General features: G+C 36.5%; 1 long non-coding RNA gene across 8 annotated transcripts; it reads left to right on the top strand.

The window, feature by feature from the left end:
• Positions 1–17,904: 17,904 nt before the first annotated feature.
• On the top strand, positions 17,905–22,979 carry LOC131311198 (uncharacterized). Of its 8 annotated transcripts, none has more exons than XR_009195451.1 (7): positions 17,905–18,310; positions 18,547–18,693; positions 19,730–19,804; positions 19,913–19,986; positions 20,076–20,499; positions 21,362–21,424; positions 22,596–22,979. It is a non-coding gene; the product is annotated as an uncharacterized LOC131311198 (long non-coding RNA). The 8 variants fall into 8 exon arrangements; XR_009195448.1 differs by having other exon boundaries at positions 18,547–19,378; XR_009195445.1 differs by having other exon boundaries at positions 18,547–19,378; positions 19,730–19,986; positions 20,076–20,194; positions 20,355–20,499.
• Positions 22,980–23,322: the final 343 nt, after the last annotated feature.

The raw sequence follows: 23,322 nt of genomic DNA, 5'->3' as shown, positions 1-23,322 counted from the left end.
CGTCGGCGGAGACCGGGGATTCGTCGCCGTTGCCTGCGCACCAGAAGGAGAAATCATCATCTTCTTCGTCGTAGCCATCGGATTCTTCGTCGGACGGCGGGGATTCCCCTGTTCTATCATCATCAACAGAGCCGTCAAGCGTCAACTCCCTCTGAAATTCTTCGCTAATTCCGGCTGAATCGGACACGAAGCTCATAGACGAGGCCAATTCCGTAGTAGCCGCCTGCATTTTCTTCTTCTATTGCAAATCGAAACTCGCCCGGTTTTTGGTGGTATAGCAAAATTTCCCAATCTGTTTGTCCCTCTGAAAACGAAATGATTTTGATTTGGTTTGGTTTTAGGTACTGAGAGAGAGATAAATCAATGGGTTATTTGTTATTTTGTGAAATGGGTTTGGTTTGGTGGGTTTTAAATAGACCTGGGTAACAGGTCGTGTCGGGTCGTGTTCGTGTCGTGTCAGTCGGGTTCGTGTCATAAATCACCCAACCTTAACCCAACCCATTTAGAATTCGTGTTTCTCGAGTCGTGTCATTTTCGTGTTTCGTGTCAGAAATGCTCAACCCTAACCCGTTAACTTCGTGTTCGGTTCGTGTCGTGTTATCGTGTCTCGTGTCTGTTGCCCAGCTCTAGTTTTAAATAGGGTGGTTGGTACGTGGAGGGGAAGGAAGGCGGTAGGAAGGTTTGAGGTGGGGCGTTACTGTCTTTAAATGTGGTGTGGTGTTTGTTTGGAGGCTAAGCAAGAAAGTGTGATGGAAACACGGTTCACGCTTGGAAGTTGTAACATCTAGAAACGTTTGACTTTTTCTTGTTTTTGTATTCATTCATGTTACCTGTCCACGAAAGAGATGTCATGGCTTACAGCTAGCCTGTATGGGAAAGGATCACATCATATAAATCTTTAAAAGGCTCCGTTTAGTTTTCAAGAAATGTTGAGTGAAAAATTGATTTTCGGGAAAAAAATGAAGTAAGGTAAAGTGAAGTGAAGGAAGAAGAAATTTATTTTCCTGTGTGTTATATTGACAGAAAATCTTGCAAAAAAATAAGAATTTCTTCCTTTTCTTTTGACAAAGATCTATTTTGCAGGAAAGTATTTTTCGGTGAGAAAGTTGAAATTGTGAGTCATAAATAACTGAAAACGCAGAAAGTTATATGAAAGTTGATTTTTTTATCCTTTCTGTGCAACTGAACGGAGCCTAAGGAATTGGCTAAGTAGTCTTGACATGAAATTTTCAATTTTGTTTTCTTTTAAGTTTCTCAACACATGCTTAAGCTTGTGAAACTGTTGTTGGATGGTAGAGAGTAGGCTGAACTCCGAAGTACGCGCAAGTTGACCGGAAACACTTTGCATTACCCAAAAAGAAGAAGAAGAGATCAGGTTGTTTCCGTGAAAGGTCTGATATCAAATTGTGTTTTAGCTTGTTTCAACCGAATCATGATACAGAATAAAATCTGGGAAATCATCCTGATAGTTTTATCTAATTATATTTGGGAGTGTAGGTCTCCCCCTCGCAAACGGAAGTCAAGCATGTGTTTAGAGAGGCAATCAATGTGTGAATGAGCTGGTCAAGCATGTGTTTACTTTCTCCTCTAAAATGTCAAATGAATCCTAAAGCATCCCTTGGATATGCGAATGGGGTGACCTACGTACTTATGTAATGAAAATATAAAATTGGCATTCTAGTTAGGGTTTATCAATTTGTAGAGGAATACCTCGCCCTCACTTCCGGGGACGGATCTAGAAATTTTGCTTAATAGGGCGCTTTAATAATCATAGTCGTAAAACTTTATTTTCTTAGTCAACCGCACTAAGATCTAGGACATAAGTATTCAAAAAATGACCATTAAATCTTAGACAATAGTTTTTGAGTATGTTTTGCATTGGCATCGACAAGATTTTAGAATAACAGAGATTGTTTTAGTATTAATGATTTTCTTTTAAAATATATATTTCTCAACGACGATTAAAAATAAAAAGAATCAAAAAATAAATGTTCCGAATAAACAAATAATTTGTATAGTAATAATTATAAATCAACCATACAACAAAGTTGAAGCATAGAATTAATGTTGTACCTTAATTTATTACCAAGATGCATGTGTACAAGTTTATATGCTAAATATAATTGGACACTTTTATGATTGTAGTAGAATTAATAAAAAACTTTTAATATTGAGTGGGGACATGTGTGACCCAACGTGCCTCATGTATATTAGTCCCTGCTCACTTAATTGCAATGGTGCATGATCAAACATCCAACATGAAATATTAGCAAGTCAGATGAAAGCTTAAGTATTGGATAAAAGGAAATAAATATATCAATCTCTACAGTCTTTCACAAGTTAAAAAAAGATAGCATGGTCCACTGTAATTAAGATTTTAGGATGTCAGAAAGACTTCATCGAATTTTCTAGCGGCTACATCACGACGAAAGAAAATTTTGTTATGAGACATGAGATATTACGTAATTTCCCAAACGTTAGGGGCAATTATAATTTGCAGAAAGCTTAAGTATTGGATAAAAAAGAAATAAATATATCATCCCTTCAGCCCCATAAAAAGAAATAAATGATTTCCTCGTATAATCTTAGAAAAAGAAATATTTGGGTGAACATTTCATTAGCATTTAAGAACGGAATTACTAGGAAAAATGATGATACCAACAAGGGATTTGCACAAGTATTTTACTAACTAGCACTTGTGCACATACATTAGGAAACTTCCCTGCGAGGAGGCTAGTGTGAAAAAAACAAATAAAATAAGAAGTCTGGATTGGGCTGCTACTCTACTCGCACGTGTTTAATTCTTTAGTCTCCGCGTGAAGCAGTTGACAAATACTCCAATTCTTTGGGCGAATTGCATTCTTTTCGAGCAGCTGTCAGTTGTCCAATTCAAAAGTTAAAAAAAGGGGGGGGGGGGGGGGGGGGGGGGGGGGGTTGGGGAATTTTTAGGCTAGTCCCAAAAAGTAAGTTCGGATTTAATTTAGTTCTGATAAAAATATTTCTTTTTTATTTTAGTTATTTTTCTTGATTTTTTATGCATTTTTACTATTTTGCCCATTCTTTTTAACTTTTTGTGTACATGTTCATTTTTAATACTCCCTCCGTTCCGCAATGTTTGGCACTTTTGGAAATTCCTACTTTTAAGAGAAAATTTTTGATGTACAATTGATGAACTAACTTTCCAATTTTACCCTTATGTAATTTCAACACTATTTGAAAATTTTCAAATTTGGGCCGGATACCAAAAAGTTTTGGCGGCAATTGTGGCTCCCAAATTGAAAAGTGTACTTTTGTTTCTTTGAATTTTGAATAGATTGTTGTTTAGAGTGCAAAAAAAGGGTAAAATGGGAAATTCACCTAATTTTGCTATTGACTTTTCAAAGAAGCCAAATATTATTGGACAACAAAAAGCACAAAAGTGTCAAACATTGCCGGACGGAGGGAGTAAAATTTAGGGAAAAAAAATCGAAATGGTCCTTGTAGTTAAATGTTTGTGTCAACTTGGCCCCTGTAGTTGTACTTAGCTCGATTTATACACTGTACTTTCCATTTTGTTTCAATTTGGTCCAATTACTAACTGTCGTTAGTCCGCCGTTAGTCCTTTTAAATAAAGACAAAAATAAAGCAATAAAGACAAAACTAAACCAATAAGCCAATTTTGTCTTCTTTATTCAAAAAAATTGGATTTCGATGGTAATTTTTTACTTGTTAGGTTTCTCTCGTCATGACGAAGCAATAATTCCCAAAAAATTGACCAAAAAAATTAACAAATGCGAAAAAAATTGAATAAGGACAAAAAAATAAGTCACTTAGTTTATTTAGCCTAACAACCCCTGAGTTTATGTAATATTTTGACTTTTAGACATGGTTCTTTATCATGTTGTGACTTTTGAATCTATATCATGTTGTGATTTTTGAACATGGTTTTGTATGCATTTTCAATACTATACAGAAAAATAAGACATCTCAGTATTTGTTCACAAGTTGAATAGGTAGACAATACCAGTGATTATGGTGCATCATGTCTGATCATGAAAGTGCTGAATTATAGAGCAATTTTTTGCAGAAAACTATAACCAAATTTCATCTGAGGCGCCTCCTTATCAATGGAGAATAAAAGAATGAACTGTGTTTTGGTTCAGAGGTATATTAGGTAGGCCTGTGCAAAAAATTCGTCCACCCGCAGACCCAACCCGACCCGAAGGGTCCCGGGCGGGGTCGAACATGTGCTTCAGACGGGTACGGACTCATTTTCTATTAAAAATCAGATTTTTGTTCGGGGTCCCGGTTGATGCGTTTCTTACCCAACCCGACCAATTTACAAAGATTAATTCAATTTTTTGTCGGACCCGACCCGACGTAAAGATCGAGCTTATGGACAGTTCTTTTCCCTTTTCGGTTCGGTTTACGGGCCTAAAATATTTGTTACCCACCATGTCGGGTCGGGGTCGAGTTCGGGGGTCAAACCCGACCGCCTGACCCATGCACACAGCTAATATTATGGCAAAAGGGGAATGAGAGAATTACTGTTTTAACCCCCAAAAAAGGGGTCATTTGATTTTGCTGTTAAAAGGACTAACGATGGTTTGTAATTGGACCAAATTGAAACAAAATAGAAAGTACAGAGTGTAAATCGAGCTAATTACAACTACAGAAACTAAGTTGAAACAAACACTTAACTATAGAGACCATTTCAGTTTTTTTCCCAAAAATTTATATTTTTAGAATCAACTCATGACCTATATTATTTTGGACAAAAATACCCTTGGCTATATAAACTGGTTATGAGAACTGTCAATTTTCATAGCCAGTTAACATAATATTTCGGATAAAACTATCCTCGCCAGTTCACATAACCCAAGTTAACATATTATTTTGGACAAAAATACATCTGAACTGAAGCTATGAGAGCTATATTTTTAGAATCAATTCATGAATCATATTATTTCAGACAAAAATACATTTGGCTATGTGAACTGGCAATGAGAACTGCCAAGTCTCATAATCAGTTCTATGAGAACTGCTCAGTTCTCATAGAAAACTGGCTATATGAACTGAGTTATGAGAACTGATTATGTGAACTGTCAATTCTTATAGCCAATTCTATGAACTGTCAATTCTTATAATCAGTTCTATGAGAACTGCTAGTTTTCATAATCAATTCTATGAGAAGTGACTGTTCTTATAGAGAACTGCTAGTTTTCATAATCAGTTCTATGAGAAGTGACTGTTCTCATAGAGAACTAGCCTTGTGAACTGGTTATGAGAATTGGACTATGTGAACTGAAAAATACATAGTTCACATAGTCTTATCACACACTAAAATATACAATTCTCATAAAAAATATATAATTCTCATAAAAAATATACGGTTCTAATAGACCGCTCTTATGGATAATACACAGTTTTCATAAAAAAATACGCAGCTCTCATAAAAAATACACAGTTCTCATAGACAGTTCTCATGAACAACACACAGTTCTCATAAAAAAATACACTGTTCTCATAGAAAATATACACACGAATAAAAATTGAACAAAAACAAAAAGGTAATCAAAATCAAATATAGTTATAAATGTTCTCACCGCCATGCCTTAAAAAAGTAATCAAAGTAAAAAAGTAATAGTTCACATAGGAAATAAATTGATTTAGAATTAAATTTTTAAATGCCAAGTCTTATAGTCAATCCTATGAGAACTATGTGAATTGAGTTATGAGAACTGTCAGTTTTCATAATCAATCCTATGAGAGTTGATTGTTCTCATAGAGAACTAACTTTGTGAACTAGTTATGAGAACTGAACTATATAAACTAGCTACGTGAACTCACTATGTAAACTGGTTATCATAGAAAATACACAGTTCTCATAGAAAAATACATAGTTCTAGTACGAAAATACACAATTCTAAAAAAAAAAAATACACAAACAAAAATTGAACAAAAACAAAAACAAAAACAAAAACAAAAAAAAATTCAAAATCAAATATAGTTATCAGCAAAAAAAAATCAAAAATGCTACAGGTACCGAAATTGGGGGACCGAAATCGGACCGACGGCCGCCGGCGGGCCGTCTCCGGCCACCGGACGGCCGATCCGAGCCGTCCAAAAATTCTAAAAAACAAAACCGAGGGGGCCTACGCGGGAATCAACGTCATCCGAGGTGTGTAGGGTGCTTGATCGGAGCACCCCATTGATTTATAATCTGACAAACCTTGGTAGGAGTATTATAAGCCACCAATAGCCTTTGTGTTCCTTGGTAGGAGTATTATAATTGTCTTCAAGAAACACGGTGTGGCAGCCGTACATAGTTCGGCGCAGTCCACATGAGGCTGTCGAGTCCCAATCGGAACACCAAGAAATTGCACGGAGGCTTCCCCTGGAGTATCGAGACCGAGACCTCCTTCTTCAAGGTTGCGTATTGGACCATGGCTTCAGCCAGAGACAATGGTAGAAGAGGACCAGGTGCAGTGGTGGTAGTGGCGGTGGTGCGACGGAGACATTTTCAAAGAGGAGACGGCGATGGCACAGTGGTGTAGTCAGAGCTACTCTGATGGCCAGGGAAAGCGACGCCACCGCTACAACAACAACATAAATTAGCGGAGAACGAAGATTAGGAAACGAGGACGTCATCAACATCATCATTGGCGGCGCTGGTGGTGGCGGTGGCTGGTGGTGAAGTGGAGGTAAAGAGGTGGTGGTAGCCGGGTTGTTTCCTTCCTCACTCTCTAGATTTTTGGAATGAAAAAATGGGAGATCGTTGAGATTATCTCCGTCTTGATTGAGCTTGGGGCAAAAAAGACATGACATAGCATATCCGAACCTACACAGATTCGGGAATAAAAATCAGGGTTAGAATCAAACCAAACCTAAAAAGAGGGACCGGCTTCTAATTTTCTAAAAAATAAAAAATAAAGAATCTATTATTTTTGTCTTAACCAGATGTCTCGTTCAACTTGCACGTCACTCGACAAAATCTGGAATCCTGAAGTTAACGACCGAGCAAAACTAGATCTCCAGTAACCTTAAAGTGTTGATGGTGTTTGGTCTCCGTGAAATTCAAACATCCAAAGTCAATGAGAACAAACACATAGTATTAGGTTTTTCAATCTTTTTTTTTTTTTTCAATCTTTCTTTAGGCGCTTAGACGCAACGGAATTAATAAATAGATTAGTTGCGTATTAATCAAACGAATGATATGTACTCGTAACCATGAGCAATTCTTGAATCCACAAGAAAAAGTGACAAAGTCTGAATATTATTGATAAAAAACTGTATAAACATTAGATTACAACCCCTTTTATAGGAAAATGGTGTAACCCTAACAAACCCTAAGTCAAAAACGAAAATTCCCAAAATTTGGGGAAAATAATAAAATTAGAAAAAGAAAAGAAAAACATGACTTTCCCAAAAATAATCAACTTCTACGGAATTATACGCTAAAAGTTATTAATGAAACAAATATTTCCTAAAACGACAAAAACGTCCAATTGAAGTCCTAAGCGAAGGAATTAGGCTGAAAAACACATTTGATCATCAACCTAGGGTTATGAGTATTGACCGCAGCGCGAAAACAAGTTAGCCACCAAGTTTGGGCCCGATCCAAACTCGTCCGAAAGTTGTTAGATCAGGTAATTTGCAATTAAATAACGTTTGGGCTTTCGAGGCTTTGACCGATCCAATTGATTATGAAATTGGACCTCCACATGTTCTACATCACGCTACTTCTGTGTTTAGGTGCTCCTAGGCCAAGTTTCGGCCCTTTTATCGAAGTCGTTGATTACAAGGACTGAATTGGCTTGAAAGCCGTTCTTTATTTAATGCTTTTTCTAATCTCTTGCAAGGATGTTAGTATTCTTTCTGGTCCGTTTTGTATTTTTCAGTCATTTTTTATCACATTTGGATGATTGGTTCTGTTTATTTTGTAAAGTTTTGAGAGAACCTTGATCAAACCAAAAATCATGTCATCGAATTTTAGTAAGTACATAATCGGCACACTTGAAAATTGAAAAAAGCCAAAATTGGGTCCAAAAACACACTAAATCGGAACCCAGTTTTGGTTTTTTTTTTTTTTTCATGCATACCGATCATATATCAAATAAAGTTCAATGAACACATTTTTTGGTATGAATAAGATTCTAACCAAACTCTACAAAATGAACGGATCCAATCATCAAAATATGATCGAAAAATGAGAAACGAACTGAAGGGGATACCAATCCCTTTGGTATTCCCGATATACATAAAAGTTTTCCCCTTACCATACCCAATAAGTCTAGGTAAACCACCTCTAACAACTACACCATCCACTACAATTTTTTATAGGGTCCACCTCGGGTCCCAAAAAAATACAGAAAAATGTTCATAAATTTTAAAATAATATATTATGGGGCCCTGTTAAAAATCAGCTCCAACAAATATCGATAAGTATTATTTCTTAATTTGTAGGAGCGAAACTGTACAGTTGAGCAGTTTCGCCCCTACGAATCAAGAAATAATGCTTACCGATACCCGTTGGAGCTGATTTTTTACAGGGCCCCATAAAAATATTATTCTAAAATTTATGGACATTTTTTTGTATTTATTTGGGACCCGGAATGAGCCCCATAAAAGATGTAATGGATGGTAGTGTATGTAGTATCTCTCATCCATACCAGACCTCCGCCCGCACCCTTTCGGCAGGAGGCTTGGAGGCGAAATTCCTTGGGGTTTATGGTTGAATTTTGCTGATGTGTTCAAAATATACTCCTTCCGATTCATTTTTATTGTTTATTATTATTTTTGTTTCTTTTATGTTTATGTCTATATCTTTTAATCGATAATATTTTTCATGATTTCGACAACTTTGTAATATAGAACAAATTAAAATCTATTAAATAAGATACATATTGTATATTTTTTGAAATTTACGTTGAAAAATATATGCAATAGACACAAAAAAGACAAAATGAATAATAAACAATGAAAATGAGACGGAGGAAGTATTTGTTATAGCGGAAACTTGATTCTCACAATACTTCGAAGTATATTCTTCATCAATTTATGGAAAAATAAAATATAAGTTAAACTCTGAGCACGCAAAGTGTATTATTCCAGTAATCAAATGAGTCGTGCTACTCACAGATGCACCGATCGTGATGTGAGACTCACTACGGGTCTCTCACACAAACAATTCGAGCCTTTTATTGAATTTAAAATATTTTTTCGAGTGTCTCCGCAAATAATCAACTCAATACGATTCCTATAAATACTCGATCAATTCATCTAACTTTTCATTCAATATTAGGACCACTCCCAAATACAAATGATTTTGTATGAAAGACTTGATAAACTCATTGTTTTTCAAACGTAACTGTTGTGTTCTCTTTAGTTTTCAAAAAGAATTTTTCAAAAAATTCTCCTTAGATTCTCTCTACTTCCAATATTTTTATCTCTCTATCTCTTTTCACTTATTACCTGTACAATTTTTCAAATTTTTTTTCAAAAATCAAACCAAACACAGCGAATTTTTTTGAAACTAGTCAGATTCACTAAACCATCCTTTTAGTTCTACCCCTTATCAGTGAATACAAGTACAAGCCTGAAGCCACCATGCCATATGAAGCGGAGGCGTGAGGTTGCTTGAAAGGGGTGGAGGAATTTTCAGCCAAAAAAAAGCTTCTTTGATGGCGCCACCCGATTGAAAAAGTGACAAAGAGCTTTCCCGCTCTTGTGCTTCTTGTGTGGACAAACTTTTCATAATCCATTCCCCCTTCCCCCTTTTTTCTCTTTTAACCTATCACATGATTCACATGTATGTTTTGCTCGGTGACTGAGGCTATTGCGTCCACCAATTTATTTAATCATTGAAGGATTGAATCCTTATTGCCAAAACATCACATTACGCATAATTGTAATATTTGGGCTCTAAGGTCTTCGGGTGTTGGATTTTATTTGTAATATCTAGGTTTTGTAGCCCTTTAGGTGTCTCGGGCTTGGCCCCTATGGTGTTTGTTATTTTCAGCTCTTGGTTGGATTTTTCTTTCCCTTAATAAAATGTTACTTTCGCCAATAAAAAAAACAATAAATAAAATTAGGCGCGTCGAATAAAATAAATGATCGTTACGTACCAAATGAATAGATCTAGTAATAATTGAAATTAAGCACATTTCCAACATCTTATTATCACTACTTATCAAAAAAAAAATTTGTCACGCCATATGCATCATTATCTCCATATATATATATTGGATGCATGAGAAATAGAACAGGGGAGATTTGGATTGAAAAGTCAAAATAGTAGTTTAATTTTTATTTTTATTCAAAAAAATTTGCATGTGTTAATTTTGGAGAGTGATTTTGCCACTTTCTTTTTTGTTAATGTCACTCCATTTGTGTCTTTTAATAGATGATGATTTGTTTTGTGAGAGAAGATGAGTAGCATTAACAAAAAGGAGAGTGGCAAAATATATATATATATTGGATGCATGAGAAATAGAACAGGGGAGATTTGGATTGAAAAGTCAAAATAGTAGTTTAATTTTTATTTTTATTCAAAAAAATTTGCATGTGTTAATTTTGGAGAGTGATTTTGCCACTTTCTTTTTTGTTAATGTCACTCCCTTTGTGTCTTTTAATAGATGATGATTTGTTTTGTGAGAGAAGATGAGTAGCATTAACAAAAAGGAGAGTGGCAAAATCAATTCCCTTAATTTTATGTCAAACTTTTGTAACTTATTGTCTCGATGAGAGGAATCGGAAAGGTATAAAATTTTGATCGAAACTCATAATTTTTTAAAAAAGACAAAAAAAAAGTTGTCTTTTGTCTTTATTCAAAAAATTATGAGTTTCGATAAAATAAATTTTACTTTTTCAATTAGTCTCATCGAGATGAATCAATAAGTCACAAAAATTTGACACAAAACAAACAAATGTAATTTTTTTAAAATAAAGACAAAAAAATAAGTTATTTAATTTTTCAATCCAAACATACCCGTAGAGGAAAGCAGGGACTGTGTTGTGCACCATTTGGACTGTATTGTACGTGCACCATCATAACACTTTTAGACGATTGAGATCGCACAGCACCGTGCTATGCACTAGCTGCGCAACACGCTCCCGGGCCTTTTAACTAGGGGTGCACACGGGCAGGGCCGGAGGGACATAAAAGCTATAAATGCAAAAGCAGCGGGAAGGTTTAACGGGAGTGCATTCTCCCACCGTGGGTGGGATTCCCGGACCACCCGGAAACACCAATCGGCACCTCGTATTGCAGCTGTGTACACTAATGCATTCTCCAAGGAGCCTCCGAGTTCTGCGTATGGCTCTAGCTTCATCTATGGATTCTTGAATCTCATGACCTGGCATTGGCAAGCCAAGAAAATAATTACCCAAGAGAAGTTGAAGATCAACAATATTGCTGATTAATTCGTCCGTCGCATTTTGTTTTAGTTTTTAGAAAGTCGTGTTACATTTTACATACAAAATACTTTCTCCATCCCAAGATGATTGTTTGGACGAGAAGTTAAAAATCATCCAATTTTTTGAAGAAAGATTTAAACTTTTTATGACGATTTAGTACATTTCATTGAGTTTTTAAAATTAATGAAAAAAGTTTTGAAATTTTTCCTGCAAAAAACCACTATTATTTTTAAGTCTTCGTAGGGAGTAAAATTTAACTGTTTGACACAGTTTGCAGAAAAAAACAAACAGATGATATGGGATAGATAGATCTAGCACCTTTTTTCTTTTTTCTTTTTACAATTGGTGGAAGCATAATAGACTAATAGTGGATGTGCTTCTAACCTTTTTGTGGGATGAAAATGACGTAATAAGTAGACCTGGGTAACAGGTCGTGTTCGTGTCACAAACCACCCAACCCGAACCCGACCTATTTAGAATTCGTGTTTCTCGAGTTGTGTCATTTTCGTGTTTCGTGTCAAAAATGCTCAATCCTAACCCGTTAACTTCATGTTCGGTTCGTGTCGTGTTATCGTGTCCGTTGCCCAACTCTATATAGAATTACAGATATACCATATTATATATATATATATATATATATATATATATATATATATATATATATATATATGTTCGTGTTAATGGGTGACAAAGATTAGTAACCGTGTTGGTCGTGTCAATTTCATGTCTCGCCTGTTCAACCCGAATCCGACCAATTTAGAATTCGTGTTCTCAAGTCGTGTCATTTTCATGTTCCGTGTCAGAAATGTTCAACCCTAATCCGCTAACTTCGTGTCCGGTTCGTGTCGTGCTATCGTGTCCGTTGCCCAGCTCTAGTAATAAGTTACTTATTAGTGTAAGAGGAAGATTCGTGATTTTCTAATTGCATGGGCGTGCAAAAATATAAAGTTTAACTAGGAAAAATTCTAAAACTTCACACATACAAATATGAACAAAATTTGATTCAAGCTCTGGAAAACAAATACAGTTATATATATATATATATATATACAGTCAGGTTCCGGTGAGGGATCCCTTATTTTTTTTAAATGCGGGACTTTCCTTCCCGATTGAATTTCGATGATCCGAGCCGCTCAAAGTGATCAGAACGTGATTTTAAGGGTCCCCGCGAGAAATCAGCAAAAAAAATGACCGGGAAGGGCTTCATCCGAGTAGTTTTCATTGAACGGTTCAAAAAAAACTGCTCGGATGAAGCCCTTCCCGGTCATTTTTTTTGCTGATTTCTCGCGGGGACTCTTAAAATCACGTTCTGCACACATTGAACGGTTCGGATTTTCAAAATTTGATCGGGAAATGAAAGTCCCGCATTTTAACAAAGTGAGGGATCCCTCACTTGATAATTTGTGTATATATATATAAAAGACAGAATAAATAATTTCAATGCAAAAAATCTCAAAGCCTCAATTTGTTTGGTGAAATTGAAGCCTCAAATGGCATCTGATGAGAGACAAATATATTTCTGCAAATATTGCAGGATTTTCTTTAGGATTAGTTTGTTTCGCAAGTCTGCAAGTGCAGTTGAGTGTGGTTGATGTCTCTCTTATACCATGCATCAGAGTCGTGTTTGAGCCCTTTCCCCTTCTAACACCTAACTATATTGACCCAGGGCAACCAGGTGGCAGACAGATTGGCTAACATGGGAGTGAACCAGGAAGACAAAACGGTGTAGCATGCTATCCCGTCGGATGACATAATTCCGCTCCTAGAGTTAGGTATGCGAGGCGTGACCTTTGAGATTTTAGTTGTTGTTGTTTCTTTTCCGGTGTAACCCAAAAAAAAAAAACTATATATATATTTTTTTGATCCGCAAAAAAAAAAAAAAAAAAAACTATATTGACCCACTAACCGATTGCTCATTGCTGAGATTAAAGAAGAAATTGAAGCTTGCTCCTATGTATAAGAGACTACAAGCCCAACTTTTATGTTAAAATCTAGAAGAGTAAAAGCCCAATCTACTGGGTTAGAACATAAAGCACAACCCATTTTTGGTTCTGGAGTATAATTTTGAATAGGGTTTGGACATTGTAGGGGCCAGGGGTGCCAATTACGTAAAACTTCTGTTCAAAACAAAAATTAAATAAAAACTTGACATGTACAGAGATATTATACATCCTCCTGTGTTTTTTAGTATGAGGAAAATTAGAACTGTACGTGTAGGAAGAGAATGGTTTTTGCTTTTGTTTCAGAGGCAATTCAGGGGCTTTCACTAGCTAGTTCCCCCATGCTATATTATTAAAACAATCATAACTTGTTAATCAACAACTTGTACGTCACCTCGAAATTAGCGACCCGGGGACCCTGCCGAGCGGCACCCCTGCCGAGCGGGTGCCGAGCGGCCAATCCGGCCGTTCATCTCGGAATCAACGGCCCGAATCGAAACATCTTTTTCCTTTTCTTTTTCTTTTTTTTTAAATCCGTTCGGTACCTTTACATCCGGGCCATCCAAAACACTTTTGGACGGCCGAGATGCGCTCGGCACCGCTGCCAAGCACCTCTGCTTGGCAGCATCTCCCAATCCCGAAATTAGATGCCGGAGAAAAATAAATAAATAAATAAATAAACATAATTTGTTGAGGAAAATTTTGTGAATTGAAACAAGTGTATATACCTGAGGTGTGAAGTAGAATCATGAGGAATACGATAAAAACTGCGGCGAACTTAACCATTGTTGAAGAAGAAACGCTCCTTCTCGAATCCTAAAATGACAAAGTTGCCAGCACATGATATTCTATTGCTATATATATTTACACAAAATATGTTCAATTGCTACGGTGTGTATTTTTTGGCAAGTGATAAGTTTTCCTTAATAATTCCCACCTCTTTCTCTAGTGGAATCGTTTCCTAATTTGGCTGTAATAAATCTCGGTAAATATACCCTAGACTTTGAAAAGAAACAAATACTTCCTTGTATGTTTGTGGACATTTAAAACCAAAATCTTCTGTTATTATCTGCTCAATCTCCACATTTGATGACGGATTCGAAGTAGGCCTAGAATGGTACATGCCCTCACACGAGTTTTCAATTAAGCATCAAAGTTAAGATTAGGAATATAACAACAATAACAAAATTAAAAGAGTCTCTCAGCTCTCTTTGTTTTTTAGCTAGCGTTGTAAACGAGATGACTATTAGAATGTTCCGGGCGTCCCCGACCTTGTCGTTCTGGACGTCGCGTAACCGCACAAAAGGATTGTAGTGCAAATGGCAATCCTCTAGTATACATTGTTCGTCGCTTAGGTTGCAGGGTCAAAACCCTGCGACATCAGTTGCAAATGAAATTTTTTACAAATTCAGAAGATTTTCGCGTCAAAAAATAAAGCGGGACTCAAACTTAGGATGTCGCTTGTAGCACACGCACATCTTACTGCTGAACTACATCAATTGACTTGGAAAATAATTGACACGCATAATATTTAGGCACCATGGATCCTATAAGAGATTCTTTATTTTAATAAAATGCGGACCTCCCCTTTTCCGATCAAATTTCGATGATCCGAACCGTTCAATGTGTGCTGAACATGATTTTAAGAGTTCCCACAAGAAATCAACAAAAAATATGAACAGGAAGTGCTTGTTTAAAGCAGTTTTAAATTGAACCATCCAATGAAACTGTTCAGATCAAACACTTCCCGATCATATTTTTTGCTGATTTCTCTTCTAGACTCTTAAAGTCACGTTATGATCACATTGAACGGTTCGGATCATCAAAATTTGATCGGGATCATAAGGTCCTTTTTTTTATTAAAATAAAGGATCTCTTATAGGATCCTGACTAATATTTAGGAGTATTATGATTCTGCTATTTGGGGGTCCTATGATTGAGTCCAAAATTGAAGGCCCAAGGTGGTCGTCTGGTGAACTTATGCTCAAAGCCGGCCGTGGATGGATGCAACGAATCTTTACTGCCCTTCTTTCTCTTTCCCTCTCCCAAAGAATATGTTGAAGTATAACCTATATATGTATACAATGGAAGAATTAGGTTTCGTTTGTCTTTCACTGAGAAAAACCAGAAAGGAGTTCTCCAAGACTTGTACGCGTGTGAGTGTGAGGCCAAATTGAACAGATAGAAATTAGAATACGTCAAGTCTAAAATTGTGGCCTTTATGGTTTATTTTAGGTGGACAAAGGTCTTTACGGTGTAGGTAGAAACGAAAGTATTGTAAAGGAGTAAAAGGACAAATGTCTCTTAACATTCAACAAGGGGCGCGCCTTTTTGTAGATATTGTAGGTTGAAATTTGTATTTTTTTTTTTTTGTTTCAGAGTAAGGAATAGGAAAACAATAATTGTTGAAATGGTTTTCCTTCTAACACTTCCCGTCCAATTTTAAATCCTAGCTCCCACTGAACCCCTAATCTAGCTGATGAATTGATTTTTAGCTCTTCCGGAGATGGGGTTCCTCATCTTCTGGATGACCGCAAGAGAGATCGACCACCTTTAAAAGAACTAAGGACACCACACTGGTGCTGACCAACACCCCTCCGATACCTAAGTCAGTCTAGATGGTAGAAAGGTAGATATATAAATTAAAGGAACTAGAGTGTTTCCCTGTAGGGAGAGTCTAATAGAGATGTGTTTATATAGGCATAAGAGGTAGAATCCTATTAGGATTAGGTCGCTTGGACTTAGGGGTGTGGATTAGTTTGGCACCTGTGGAGTCCAATAGTTGTAAGACTGGTTCCCTCAGGAGTTAGGAGTCCCATGGGATTTGGAGTGTTTGGAGTTATCCCCTTGGGGATTTGAGGTGGTGTAGGAGAGTCCTAACACACCTAGGGATCCAGATTGGAATGTATATCCTAGGATTCATAGTAATCTTGTGTAGCTAAGTGCTCTCAGTCCTTGCAAACAAGTTATCCGAGTGATTGAGCTGAGCAGGCTTGACCGGCAGTCGATTTTATACTTATCACTACCCAACTAAATACAATTTAGAAACACTTTTTCATGCTACTGCATGTTTAATTTGTTAGTTCTATATTTCATTAAGTGTGGCTCACATGACTTGTCATCTTATTATTGTATTTATGTATTATATTTATTAAAACTTGAATATTAGATTTAAGTTAATTACCCATATAATGGTACCTTTATGAATAGTTGCCTAATACTTTCTTGATGGAAGGAAGTCCAAGGGGTGGGATTATTGGAAAAGGTGTGACTCTTGTTGAAAAGTCACGGGGTGTGACTCTTGGTGAAGAGTCACATATTGGGTTGTAACTATTGGGAAAGGGTCTCTGTCTATCTATATAAAGGTCTGTGATTACCATCAAGTTAACGTGATATAGAATAGACCGGAAATCCTACCTATTTCTCTCCAAACAAATCAGTGAGAGTTGTGAGTGTTAGACAATTTGGTTCAAAATCAAAACAGTGTCCGAATTTCTCAAGATTTAAACACCATGGCAGAAGGTAAGTATTTTTTCGCTGCATATTTATTTTGATTCTCCCATATAGGTTTATCATAATTGAGATATTGTAGTTTTGTGGGGTTCCCCAATCCCCATTGCAAGTGGTAATCGTAGTACCAGTCCAGTATGCATGGTGAAAGTGGGAGGTTAGATTACACAAGCACTACATTTCTCATATTGAAAAGGATGAGTCGTTTTTGGAATTACGAAAATTAAAGATCGACCGACTATGCAATTGTGTTGTTGGATTTGCAGTATTGACCTCTGTGTTTCCTTTGGCCCCGTTTGTTAACCCTCTTAGCCTTTAGGATTGGACTACAAATTTCAAGAGATTACTAATACTTTATTTGGTAAGTCAAAATGAGTTTAGACTATGAATCCAATGGACTAGCAAGCCGGGGATTAGGGGATATTAGGAATACCCTGGGGGAAATGGTATTAATAGTCCAATCCCAACTCATTTTCATTATCAATCCCTTCTCATTACCAATTCTTTCTATCAATCCAATCCAATCCCATCATCTAATCACATATCAAATAAACATGATATTAAAAATCTCATCATCCAATCTCATCTTAACCAAACATACTCATTACTCACTACAAGAAAAATGAGAATATGTGACAAAATGCTGGTGAGGAAAGTAGATTTTGTCTCCAAATATGTCTATTTTGTGAGGAAAATATTTTTTCATCACCAATTAAGAAGGTAGACAAATTTAAGGTGAGGAAATTTTATTTTGTCACAAAAAATATCTAATCAGTGACGAAAAAATAAATTTCGTCAGCAAAAGAGTAGACAAAAAAATATAAAGTGACAAAAAAATAAGTTTCGTCGCTGATCCATTTCCTCCATACGTTGCAGAGATACTTGCAATCATTACGTGACAAAATACTGTCACAAAAGGAAAGACTTTGGTGAGGAATTCTCTTTTGTCGTCCATTAAAGAGGAATTTTTTTGGGCACAACGAAAACTACGTCGTTTTGTACCCCTATGCTTGTCAACAAAAAAGCCCTAAATTATTGATCGATCTCACCACTCTTCACCCCTCCCTCTGTGTTCCTCTTTGGAGGTGCTCTCTCTTGCTCCTTCGCTCCACGGTCGGCCATCTCCTCCGACTCCGGCCATTTCATCCGACGACTCGAAGGCCAACGCCGTCTCCGTAGCAGCCGAGTCCATACTCCGACTGTTTTTGACAGATCTCATCGCGCCAATTTCAAAGCTTCATCCCTACACCAAACGCAGACATCTCCCTCCACCTATATTGTGTAAGCTCGTTCTCCTCCTCCGTCCACCACCTCGCGAGAGCTCTCTTCCCTTGTTGCTTGTTGATACCACCTAACTTCACCTCTTTCCTAAAATTTTTGGCCCATCAACTTGTCGAACCCTAAAAAATTGGGTATTTCTTGCTGGTGCTACTCTCTCTCTCTCTCTCTCTCTCCATACCTAGGTACGCATTATAACGCATACATGTTTCACATGCACCAATCTATTTTTTCATGGCCTATAATATGGATGCTACTGTCATTTGGATAACTTGAGCAGCAAAACGTGTTCCAAGTATGTAATGTTGATTTTTTAATGTGACCACCCAAAGTTCAAACCCCAAATACTTCTCCAAATGTATAAGATTTTCAATTTGAAGTGCATTTGGAATTGAAGTTATTGTTCTGAATATCTCGTTAGGTTGGTCCTGCATCTCAATCGATTTGGGAGTGTGTTCAGTTCTCGCGATGTGGCAACAATGGTTGGAGCTCGATCAGTCCACCCTTTTGAGTGTTAATTAGGAAGAACTAATCACGTCACGGAGGGAACCATCGTCTCTTCAAAGCGGTATGTTTTTAGCCCTTCTCCTTAGATATATAACATTCTAGCTAGTTCTACGATTTCCAGTTTAGTTCTGTTGTTATTGAAATTGACTTGCCTTTGTAAATAACTTTCCCCCACCAACTATTTGATTATATATGCTTAATGAAATTTGTTTCTCAAATCTATCAGCCAAACAACTAATGTATGACGGGAGAAATTATTTACTTATCAAACCATATTCGATGAGATTGCTTGATTATACACTTGGATTGGATTCACTATGCAATTGTTGAGAATGGCCTACAAGCACTTAAGAGCTTGCAGCCCAACGGGTGATCTCTGCGGGTTCAAATTTTAAGTAGTCTTTATTTGATGTGGTAGCGTTTTTACATTGTCTTGGTTTCAATACCCATAAGAGTTCAGAACCTCTTGGAGATGGTTCGCGCTTGTGGTGCGGTTTCTAACAGAGTATAAAACCTATAGAGATGAGGTTTTGACTAAGAATTGGACAGGAATTTGTTTTGTCCATTTAGTTTTGATTCAGTCAATTGAAGATGTTGTGATACTAATTTTCCTTATGCATAATTGATACATTTTCTTTTGTTTCTTACTATTCAGGATGCGAGCCACCACATTCATTGAACCATTTCTAGTAATTGAGGTGATAGCTAGGAGCCCATGAGATTGTATAATCATGGCAACCTACGAGGTAATCACATCATATGATCGGAATATCTTTGTTAGTCTAGCTAATTTTTTTTATTATCCATCTTAATCATGACAGCATTGAACATTAGGTTTTTTTTTCTTTCTAATTTCTTTGTGATACTATGACTTACTGCACATTCTTTACTGATTGAGATTTGAGTATGTAAAAACTAGTCTTCTACTAAGTGAAGGAAGCTCAACTACCTAGTTGTTACTGTTTTCTTTCTTTTATGTTTCTAGTCTTGTTAATAATTTTGTTACTTCTCTGAGAGATCTAGCATACCTTAGTTTGGCTAACACAAGTGGAAATTTGTCCCATTTCATATCTTAATTCAATTTCTTACGCTTGTAGTATACATGGAATGATATTGACGAAGGAAAAGTTTGCCCCTTTGCCTCTTAGAGGATACATGAGCTGGATGGAAAGGTGTATCAGTTCTTACTTTGTTAGTGATGTTAGTGAAGCTTCTTTTGTGGAACACTTAGTGGCTATGGCTTGGACAATAGAGTTTTCATATTATCGCCATTCTTCCAGATCGTGTGGTTAAGAATGATTGAAAGAAACAATTTTCCCTTAGATGAGAGAAGAGCATATGGACTCCACACAAGGTAATGTATTTTTCATCATTCCTACGTCTAAAAAAAGGACAATGTTTGTTCACTCTTTATGAGTTTTCAAAGACTTTCTTCCTTTGCAGGTCTATGACTTGAAAAAGAAAGAAGTTCTGTTACTTTCACTATTGAAGATGGATGGAGATCACTCTACTGCCGGTTGATCAATAGCTTCTTTATGAGTTCATCTGCTGTGATTTTTTTGGTTCGTCTCTCTGTTGCTAATCCTATTGGTCAAGTGTCCCTACCCTTTGTTTCTTGCTAGTCCTGCCTTAGCTTCTACACATCAATTGGTCATGGTATGTCTACCTCTGAGATTGTTCTTGGTTCTGCTTATCTTCTACTCATTTCCTAATTGGCATCAGGTTGACACGCCATAAGAGCTTCAAGGAAGGACACAAGAGGATACTTGATGCAACATATTTGGTGGGTGGGGGAATTGACATTGAGCGAGTTAACTTTGTCTTCAACTATGACATGCCAGATTCTGCAGGTACTTATCTGCTCTGCGTAGGGTACGTTCAGTTTATTTCTTTTTTCAGCTTTGTTTTTTACTCAAGACCAGGTTATCTTCCTTGTGTGCTCCCTGAGCCATCTTTCTTGCTCTGCTTTTGTTTCACCTTTTTTGCAGGTAGGAAGAGCTATTAGGTTTGGTACCAAAGGACTTGCAATCACATTTGTTTCATTTGCATCAGATTCTGATGTTCTCAATCACATTTTTTACTCAACATCAGTGCACGTTGGCTTGATCAGATTTTGATATGTGGAGGACTTAGATTTTGCCAACAATTGTCCATCATAGCAATCAATAAACGCTATAGAAAGTTTTTAACAGCGGGCAATGAACGCTATAGAAAGTTAAGACTTTTAATAACATGAGCTAATACAGCGTTCTCCGGAATGCTATCTATTACCTACTATAGTGTTTTTTGCACGCTGTGAAAGGCGTTTTTTGTTGTAGTGTGGATGGATTGTGACTATACATGGGAGTTTCTTGTAATGTTTTTACTTTGTGCTAGGAAATGGAAAAGATTAAATTCTAACTTCAAGTATTTGGTTATTGTAATGCAAATGTGACTGCTTGTTTGGAGCTAATGGTCTGAACTTTTTTCTTCCAGTTTAACTCTTTCTTAATGGCCTCGTGCAGCACAATGGGTAAAAGGCTTGTACAAACTGACCGAAGCATATTGATGCATCTTTGATTCATCCAAGCACTTGTTTCCCTTTTACGCACTTTAGCTATGCTTTTTGTCATTGTTTGTTTTGTTTTTTGGTTAGTTTGTTTTCATTTATGGTTGGAACTTATTTACTAATGATAATGATAAATTACCGGTGTCCAAGACTCCTGCTAATTGATGATGATGTTTTGCAGGTAAGAAGGGTTTTTGGATTGAATTGCATTGAACTTGTCAACCTTGTTGAACCTGCTATTAAGGTAAGTCTTTTGCCATTTGTAGTATACTTGTGGTACTCTTGGGAAGTTTGAAACTCATCTTGGATAGTATTAATATGAATGAGTGGTGACATCGGTTAATGACTTGCTGGTTAGTACATCATGCTTTCCCTATTTACATTCATCATGAGAAAACTGGTCTGGAGTGGGCTATATATTTTTGTTGGTTTGGTTTTCTGCTTTTTTTTGTGCCCTTTTTGAGCATATATTTTCTATTTATAGAGATTATGAAAGTTTTTATGTTCTCTGGTTTGATGTTAACTATCTCCACATCCTATGAGTCTATGATAAACACAAATAGTCAATCAAGAAATAAATAGGTTATGTAGTATTCCTCTTGCTTTGGTATTGCTATACTGTTTGCTGCTGTGGTTTTTCTTCAAGAGACCTAATGTTTGACACTATCCAGCTTGGTTTCTGTTGTAGCTAATAATCATGGAGTTTCTGGGCTATTATTGCTCTGGTTTTAGACTCTTATTGCTCTGGTTTTGCTATGCTACTACTGCAGTGGTATATCTTCATCTATAGAGATCTGATGCAGTTGTTGATGCTAATCATGGGACTTTTTCATTTGTTGCTGATATGTGGTTTGGGGGTCTGCTGATCCGTCATGCCCCAAAACAGAGAGGTTTCCACCTCCTTTACGACGGGGACACGGCATGCACACGTGGGGACACGACATATTTGGGGACACACAACTCCTTAGGTGTATAAAAGCTTGTAGCTTAACATAACAATCATTTTATTATTCTACATTCTGCATTTAAATTCAGTAGGACTATAAGTATGGGCCTTAATTTTTCACGGGCATGGGCAAATCTCCCACAAATATTGCCAATAATAACACAATTATGCTTAGAATCTGACTATACCATTGGATCAATTAAACATGGCTATTAGATATACACTTTACAGATAAATAGGCGACTAAGTTATACAAGAGTATGAGGTTTTTCTCTCTTTAAAAGTTTGGTTTTGTGCATTAATCTTCCTGTGCGGTGAACTTTTCCTTGCTTAAGGTCGTGGTACTGGTGTTGTATTTTGAGTTAGGTCCTCACATGTTTCATTTGTATATTGTTAAGTTTACATAATGTTTTGTATTCTATTAACATCATAACTAAAATATACTGTATCCTACTTTTCATGTGTGCAGATTGAATATGCATAAGTTTGGTAGCAGGAAAGATGGTATATATACGCTCTACTAAGAAGAGTTTTTGTTTGGATATATGCTTCTATGAAGACTTTATTTTTGGATGAAGTTTCAAGTCTTCTTTTCTGGATATATGCTTCTATGAAGACTCCTTTTTGGTTAAAGTTTCGAGTCTTCTTTTTTTATTTTAGTGATGCTACCGAACTATGATGAACATATATGGTATTGATGCTACTTTTCATGTTTTTGTCATGGGGACATTGATGCTTTAGACCCTATGGGTGCGGATAGACATTTTGGTGTAGTGTATATAGTTCTCGTGGTTAATGGATGTCTAATTTGGACACGATTATATTGGTTTATGAAGATGTGTTGGTTATTACATATGGGGGGTAATGTATAATTTATTTGTTTGTCTGAGTATTGAAATGAACAGGATAATATTGTATTGTAAGAAGACTGTAGGTGATCGACAATCTTTTATCACCTTTATTATTTTTTAATTAAATCCTTTGGTGACGAATTTTTTTTGTCACCTATGTGCTTAACTTGATCAATTACCTGCCACAATCGGTGATAAATTTGAAAATGGGTGACAAATAATTATGGCAATGGTGACGAAATATTTCGTCATCAAAAAGCACAATTAGTGACGAAATTTTTTTGTCACCAAGCAATTTTTCTGTGACGAAATTTTTCGTCGTCAAAAAGCACTATGGGTGACGAA

The sequence above is a fragment of the Rhododendron vialii genome, chromosome 12a (assembly GCF_030253575.1).
Source record: "Rhododendron vialii isolate Sample 1 chromosome 12a, ASM3025357v1".
NCBI lineage: Eukaryota > Viridiplantae > Streptophyta > Magnoliopsida > Ericales > Ericaceae > Rhododendron > Rhododendron vialii.
Note: the sequence above shows the minus strand (reverse complement) of the source record. Positions and strands in the feature narration are given on the sequence as shown.